This window comes from Rattus norvegicus, chromosome 1 (genome assembly GCF_021556685.1).
Source record: "Rattus norvegicus strain SHRSP/BbbUtx chromosome 1, alternate assembly SHRSP_T2T, whole genome shotgun sequence".
NCBI classification, from domain to species: domain Eukaryota; kingdom Metazoa; phylum Chordata; class Mammalia; order Rodentia; family Muridae; genus Rattus; species Rattus norvegicus.
Window position 1 is genome coordinate 191,040,465 of NC_141534.1, and position 8,595 is coordinate 191,049,059.

The 8,595-nt window shown below is 47.0% G+C and overlaps 1 pseudogene; it reads left to right on the forward strand.

Annotated features, from left to right (window-relative positions):
* Positions 1–1,982: 1,982 nt before the first annotated feature.
* LOC134484824 (glyceraldehyde-3-phosphate dehydrogenase-like) lies at positions 1,983–2,870 on the forward strand (annotated as a pseudogene).
* Positions 2,871–8,595: the final 5,725 nt, after the last annotated feature.

The following is an 8,595-nucleotide window of genomic DNA, read 5'->3' on the forward strand; positions in this document are numbered from 1 at the left end:
GTGCCTCAGTTTCCTCATTCATAAAGTGGTGAGGATAAGGGTTATAGCACTATTAAATGAATTCATGGTAGTGTTTTGCTTGTAAGTGCTAAGTGATGGCTTCAATCATGGGTTAAGTCTCTTTTAGTAAGAATGAGGAGTCTAGCAGTAGGAACTGTTTATTGAACACCCACTGTATGTAGCCAGGCATGGAGGACACAGCAGAAAGCAAGAGGCACATAGAACACAAGGTCTCCAGAAGCTTGTAGCCTTATGCAGAACCACCGGCAGAAACAAATACACCTACAGAATAGTTTCAGGTGCCAATCAGTGCTCTGAAGGAGAAGGGCCAGGCAGTCAGATGAGAACATGGATGGAGGGGTGTGTGGAAGGGTGAAGGATGCAGAGCAGCCACAGGGACTGGGATGACCACATTCAAGGAAGGAGCTGGCCACAGGTAGATTTAGGAGGGCCATCGAGCAGTGGGACGGAAAAGGAAAGTTTGAATAGAGCTTGGTAGTGAGATAATGGGGCTGAAGCACGTTGTAGTTGATCTGGACTGTTGACTTGACTGCACTGGGAGAGCCCCCAGAAGATTATGTAGAGCTGGCTTGCACACTGAATATGGGAACTTTGAACTAAAGAATTGACCAACCCTCTGACTGGTCCATACTATGATGGCATACTGGAAGGTAGTGAAGGGAAAGAGATGGGGCCTTTGGAGGAAGTCGTCCAGTGGAAGGGTGTTCTTGGGATGATGCCATGTCCTGAATCCTTCCTGTGCCTCTGGACAGTTCTTCCTCTCAGGCAAGAAGAGTAATAGTTTTGTCATGCCCTACCACCATTATAATACTCTGCCCAAGCCCATAGGGGAAAGCCACCATGGATTGAACTCACTGAAACCATGAACCAAACAAATCTATCTTCCTTAAAGCTAATTCGGTATTGGTTCACAGCAGTGGGAATGGTAATTAATACAACTGTCCAGGTGGTGTCGGGGGTCGAGGCTGAGGGGTAGCTTCAGATGAGTTTAGAATTTGGATGAATTAGCTGGGTTGTCTTGTGTAGCCTCAGTGGGAGAGGATGCCCACTGATGCTTAGTCCTGCTGCAACTTGATGTGCTAGGGTGGGTGAGTACCCATGAGGCCTTCCTCTTGGAGGGAGAGGGGTTGTGAAAGTGGAGCTGGGAGGAGAGGAGGGGTGGAGTTGTGATCAGGATGTAAGTGAATACATAAATTAGTGAAAAAAAAAGAATGTGGGGTGAGACATGCATCATACTCGAGGTCTGCTCCCTGCATCCAGGTCGGGGATATTGCTAAGTATCCTTCAATGCACCGGTGCCCCATCACACATAATCCATCTACAAGTGCCCAGGTTCCGGATTGAGAAACCCTGACTCTCTGTACAGGACTAGAGCTTATAGACCAAGGAAAGGAGACTGAGCTTTACCCAGCAGGAGAATCTGCCAATGGTTTGAAGCAATGTGGGTCTTGATGGGATTTCCACTTCAGGAGACAAGCAGCTGCTGGGTGGGAAATGGATTGTATTGCAAAGTAGGAAGCAGAGAGAATGAAGTTGGGCTTTAAGTTGCTTTTTTTCTTTTGTGATAATGAAGAATCAAACCCTATGCAAATGTGAGGCAACCACGGTGACGCTGATTTTCATTTTGCTTTTTATTTTAGGACAGACTCTCACTAAATCTCTCGGGTGGCCTTGAACTTTTGATCTTCCTACCTTAGCCTCTGACTAGCTGAAGTTACAGTCTTGTGCCACCAGGCCTGACTGTTTGTGGCTCGCATAGACCTGATGAGAGATGGAGATGGTGGTTTGGGTTACAGGGAGCAGTGGTGGAGTTGATCACAGTTAACAGGACTTGGGAGACTGGCTTGTGGAGTCTTAGGGAAGGATGGGATGTGGGGACCTGGGTGAAAGGCAAGAGTGAGTGTCAGGTTGCCACTGGGATAGCGTGGCAGGTAAAAGTCAGAGCCATTAACCTGAGAGTAATGGCAAGCCAAGAGTTCTCTCCCCATGGCAAATTCAATGGCACAGTCAAAGTTGAGAATGGGAAGCTTGTTATCAATGGGAAGTCCTTCTGCATCTTCCAGCAGTGAGATCCCACTAACATTAAATAGGGTGATGCTGATGTTGAGTATGTCGTGGAGTCTACTGGTACCTTCACCACCATGGAGAAGGCTGGGGCCCACTTGAAGGATCAGACCAAAAGGGCCACTATCTCTGCCCCTTCCACAGATGCCCCCATGTTTGTGATGGGTGTGAACCACAAGAAATATGACAACTCACTCAAGATTGTCAGTAATGCATCCTGCATCACCAACTGCTTAGCCCCCCTGGCCAAGGTCATCCATGACAACTTTGACATTGTGGAAGGGATAATGACCATGCCATCACTGCCACTCAGAAGACTGTGGATGGCCCCTCTGGAAAGCTGTGGCCTGATGGCCGTGGGGCTGTCCAGAAGAACATTATCCCTGCTTCCACTGGTGCTGCCAAGGTCATCCCAGAGCTGAATGGGAAACTCACTGGCCTGGCTCCTATCCCCAGTGTATCTGCTGTGGATCTGACATGCTGCCAGAAGAAACCTGCCAAGTATGATGACATCAAGAAGGTAGTGAAGCAGGCATCTGAGAGCCCACTAAAAGGCATCCTGGGCTACATTGAGGACTAAGTTGTCTCCTGAGACTTCAACAGCAACTCCTACTTTTCCATCTTTGATGCTGGGGCTGGCATTCCTTTCAATGACAACTTTGTAAAGCTCATTTCCTGGTATGACAATGAATACGGCTACAGCAACAAGGTGGAGGACCTCATGGCCTACATGGCCTCCAAGGAGTAAGAAACCCTGGACAACCCAGCCCAGCAAGGATACTGAGAGCAAGAGAGAGGCCCTCGGTTGCTGAGGAATCCCTGACTCAACTCAGGCACCCAACAGTGAGCATCTCCCTCACAATTTCAATCCCAGACCTCTGTAATAACAGGAGAGGCTCAGGGAGCCCCCCCCCCCCCGCTCTCTTGAATACCATCAATAAAGTTCACTGCACCCACACATACAAAAAGATCTGACAAAGCCCTTTGCCTTTTAAGGCCCGTTCAAAAGGTGATGTCATATAGGTTGTCACTAGTGCAATTATGTAAGTGGCTGTTGTGGGTCTTCATCTCCTTCTCTAGGACATGAGCGATGTCCCTCAGAATCCCAAGATCTTAGTGTTGAGAAGACCAGGTATGCTGAATATTTTGTTAACTTTACACAAACTGGGTCATCTGAGAAGACAAAGCTCATTTGAGAAAATATCTCAATAATAAAGGTTTTTAGTTAGCCCTGCAGGGCATTTTCTTGATTATGATTGATGTGGGAGGGCTCAGCTGACGGTGGGTTGTGTCATGCCTGAGCAGTTGGTCTTAGGTTGTGTAAGGAAGCAGGCTGAACAAACCGTAAGGAACAAGCTAGAAAGCAGTGCTTCTCCTTGGCCTCTGCTTTGGTTCCTGCCTCCAGGCCTTAAATTCCTGCCCTGACTTCCTTTCAGGATGAACTGCAACCCGTGAGATGGAATAAGTCCTCTCTTCCCCTAGCTGATGTTGGTTATGGCATTTATCACAGCAAGAGGAAGCTAACTGGGACACCCAGGGAGTCTGGATTTGATGGGCTCTGTCTGAATCATTGAGTTTCAAGAGGCATCTACATTCACTGAATTTTCCCCTGAAAGCAGTCTATGAGAGAGAGAGAGAGAGAGAGAGAGAGAGAGAGAGAGAGAGAGAGAGAGAGAGAGAGAGAGAATATATTGAGGAAATTTGTTTTGTTTTGTAGAAACAAGATTATTTTGCATAAGGACTGACATTCCCAAGGGACCAGCAAGCTGGGAGTTGAGTGATGGCATGGGAACACTCTAAGAACTAGGTGTGGGATCCCTACAAGCAGAGGGAAGTGAGTAGAAAGAAAACAATTGCATCACGTAACTAAAAGCACCATTTATCCTCTGGAAGATGGAGCCAGATGAAGGGCCAGCTTGGGATTCCCGTTAACCTCTCTCCCACCAGTATGAGGCTCTTCTCTGTGTCTCCTTTCAACTCCACCACAGCTTTGTGTTTGTGGCTGAGTTTGGAAAGACAGAGCAGGCATGAGTCTTGTTAAATTCCTAAGCTGTATCCTTGCTGTGTATCCGCCAGCTGAAGAAGGGTTACCTGGAGCCAAGTTTGCTGAGAATTCTGTTTTCTTTGCAGAAATGAGATGCTATGTGAGGAAAAGAGATAGAGAGTAAAATTCTTTTTGTTTTTACTTGTTAAGGGAAGGGCAGCCAGGAAGGCACCCATTCTATGCTTGTGTGCAGGTGGGTGGGGGACAGAACGTCCCATGGAAATAAGTGGCTGAACTACTGGTAATTAAAGGGAGGCAGTCAACTCTCCCAGAGGACCAGGGCTCATTGGGGAAGCAGAGAGCAATCTTTCTTTGCTGGAGGGAAAGGGAAATGAACCTTGTCTTGATGAAGTGTCTTGAAGCTAATGAAACAGGCCAGAGAGGGCATTGTCTGCAGATCTTGCTGATTTTATTGCATTGAACCTAAAGCAAAGCTCAGAGTAAACCTTAGTTGTCCAGGCATGTTTGTGCACGCCTATAGTCCTAGCACTGGGAGACAGAGGCAGGAGGACCTCAAGGTAGAGGCCAGCCTGGGCTATAATAGTGAAACTCTGCCTTTTTTTCTTTTATTGAACGTAGATTTTTTTCTTCTGACTTTTAGTCTCTCTCTCTTTCTCTCTCTCTCTCTCTCTCTCTCTCTCTCTCTCTCTCTCTCTCTCTCTCTCATTGGATAATTTTTATTTACATTACAAATGTTATTCCCTTTCCTGGTTTCCCATCCATAAGCTCCCTATTCCATTCCCCCTTCTTCTACAAGGGTGTCCCCCTCCCCAACCATCCTCTTTCCCACCTCCCCGCCCTAACATTTTGATCATGTCTTCCTCTCTCCCTACTCTTTACAGCTCCTCTTTAACCCCTTCCCCCCCCAATTGGATCTACACCTTTTCTATTTGTCATTAGAAAACAAACAGAAATCTAAGGAATAATAAAATAAAATAAGATAAAACAAAAACAAAACAGAAGAAAAAGAGCCAAAGAGAAAGCAGAAGAAACACTTAAGTGTAGAAATGCACACACTTGCATACTCGGGGATCCCTTAAAAACATAAAACTGGGTGGTGTGGGTGGGTGGAGGACACTCAGAGGCTTACCCACTGCCACATGTAGGTGAGTATGCTTTGCCACCTGAGGTCATTTTTAAACCCCTACCCATACTGCTGCTGGGGTCTGTGGCCATGCAGCATCAGGGGTCTGCGTCAATGTTCATGACTCCTATTACCACTAAAGGCTACGGGGACATTGCTCATCTGGGCTGCCATCTGGAACCATGTTGATGTCTAAGGACTGTGCAGAGCTGGCCTCACCCATCTCTGCCTGTGGCACTCCGGAGAGCAGGCCACACACCTTGCCTGGGCAGCACAATAGACCCTGGTAGAGTGCAGGTGAGCTAGCCTGGGGATATGTGCATTGGAGAGCTGACCCTGCCACTCCTCAGCTGTGTGGTGGTATGGGCCAGGGTGAGATGCCTTCCCCTTACCTCTCCTCTTGCTACCTGTCATAGTTGGCCCACAGGTCATGAGAGAAGGAGTGAAGGGGAGCCACCCCTGTCCCTCACCAGCTGCAGCACACAGGAGAGCTGGCCTTGCATCTTGCCTGAGCAGCACAGTAGAGCTGGCTCTGGTGGTGTAGGTGCAGGTGAGCTGACCCCAGGGTTATGAGAGTGGGACAGCTGGCCCTGGTCATTGCCAGCCGTGGCATTGGGTGAGCTAGCCAGGGTAGTACTGAAGAGCTCATCCTTGTGGTATGGATTTGAGAGAGCTGGCAGGCTGACCAACCCAGCTACTGCCCAGAGCTTTGAGTTGGCCCACCCCAATATCTACCTCATCTATGAACTTCCCTGGACATGTGAAATGGCCAGTCCTGCAGATCTAAAGAAACAGAATCTTCACGACACAGCGCAATGGCAGGGTATTCCAGTGTAGTCCTGGTGAGATCCAGTATCAATAGTTGTCTTAGTGTTTTCATTGTTGTAAAGAAACACCACGACGAAGGCAACTCTTATAAAGACAACATTTAGTTGGGGCTGCCTTGCTGGTTCTGAGGTTCAAGTCCAGTATCATCATAGCAGGAAGCCTGGCAGTGTACCAGGCAGGCATGACACTGGAGGAGCTGAGAGTTCTACTTGTTCCAAAGGCAAACAGCAGAAGACTGGCTTCCCAGCAGCTAGGAGGAGGGTCTCACAGTCCACCTCCACAGTGACACAGTTCCTCCAACAAGGCCACACCTCCTATTAGTGCCATTCCCTGGGCAAAGCATATTCAAACCACTATAGTAGTGTAGCAGAAATCAGAGACCTTGAACCAGACCAGTGCCCCATTGTATAGAACAAATTGCATTTGCCAGTAAAGCTGCGTGGACAAAAGGGTACACTGTGGGACACACCGGGACACACTGCAGCTTCCACAACAAGATTTTGTTTTGTTTTGTTCATTAATTTTTTTTTTTTGGTTCTTTTTTTCGGAGCTGGGGACCGAACCCAGGGCCTTGCGCTTGCTAGGCAAGCGCTCTACCACTGAGCTAAATCCCCAACCCCTGTTCATTAATTTTTAAAGTTACAAATATTTTTTGGTTTTTCATTCCTTTTGGGGAGAGAGGTTGCAAAGGTGGAGAGTGGATACGAAGGGATTGGGAGAGGAGTGGTGTGTCTGATGAGAGATACACAAAGAATCAGTAAAAGTAACAAACAAACAAACCAAAAAAAAAAAACCCGACAAAATTGTTAGCTATACTACACACAAAAGATTGGAGGTTAGAAAAAAAAGAAATAGAAAAAGCAAATGATAGAAAATACCCTGATACAGTATTACATGATAAAGACCCTTTGAGGATTCTGCTGAGCTCATTTGTGTTGGTTGTGTATTGCTGGGCATGGGCTGTACCCTTTAGCATGGGTTCTCTCCCCCGACCCCCTCCCATGAGATTCCCTTGGAGAAAGTCAAGCCCTCATTTGCAAGTGGTTATCAATTGGATATAGCTTCTGGGATAGGGGTGGGGGCATGCATCTGTTTCTCTCAGCTCTAGGACCCCATCTTGTGTAGACCTGTGCAGGCCCTGTGCATGCTGCCTCAGTCAGTCCTGAGTTCATATGTGTATCTGTCTTGTGCTTAGAAGGCCGTGTGCCTTGTTTCCTTGGTGTCTTCTATCTCTGTCTCTTAAAGTCTTTCTTCCTCCATTCTGCAGAGGTCCCTGAGTCCTGAGAGGAGGAATGGAGTTGATGGAGACACTGCATTCAGGACTGAGTGTTTCAAGGTCTTTCACTCTGCACATGGTCAGACTGTGGGTCTTGGTATTTGTTCTCATCTTTTGTAGGGAGAAGATTCGCTGGAGCAGGATGCTGTTAGGAGTCATTTTATTGCTACATTCCTTTTGCAGAACAGGAGTATTTGGTTTCCTCTTGGTCCCCGGCCTATCTAGTCTCAGGTTCCTGGCTACCCAAGTAGGACTAGGCATGGGTTTCATGTCATAGAGTGGGCCTTAACTCAAATCAGATCTTGGTTGGTTACTCTCAACCCTGTCTTTCATAAAAAAGCAAGTATTGCATGGGAAAGAAAAAAAAAGGAGACTAAAATGGACACTTTTCCATATACTAGTTGTTTAGTTACTGTTGTATTGCTGTGAAGAGACACCATGACCAAGGCACCAAGGCAAGTCGTATAAGAGAGAGCATTTAATTGTGGGCTTGGTTACAGTTTCAGAGGCTTAGTCCATTATCAACATGGCAGGGAGCACAGTGACGTGCAGACTGGCACTGGAGCAGTACATCCAGCTGAGAGCTACATCCTGATTGTTGTTGGTGGGGAGATTGGGCCTGGTGGTGTGGACTTTTGAAACCTTAAAGCCCACCCCCAGTGACACACTTCCTCCAGCAAGGCCACACCTCCTAATCCTTCTCAAATAGTCTATTCCCTGAGGACTAAGCAATCAAATATATGCTTCCTCAAACCACCACACCAGTACTGTTGATAGAGATGCCACAATGAAATTAGGGTCTGAGGCAGTGTTAGCTTTCTAGCTTAGGAAGTTTCTGTCACAACTGCCTAAACTCTGTTGTGTCAGAGAAGCAACCACAGGCATTTGTAAGTGAATTAGTGTGTCTATGTTCTTGAGAAAAGTTTCTCTTTTCTTTATAAAAACAGATGACAGGCTATGCTTGGCTGTGTGAGCGAAGGTTTGCAAACCTTGGCTGCAGTACGGTGGGAGCTTCATAGCCTAGCAGTGCTGGCTCCAACTGCAGGAATTCTAAGTGTGATTTGTGTGAGGCCTGGCACACATTCATTACTTTCAGGTAAGGATTTAATAAGACTGAAGTTGTAGGTTTTACTCAGTTATACCAAGGGGGTGTGTGTGTGTGTGTGAGTGTGTGTGTGTGTGTGTGTGTGTGTGTGTGTGTGTGTGAAGAACACTTATGCCTGGCAGTATTCTTAGAGATATTGACTTCATTTGTCTGGTATAGTCTAGGGATCATAA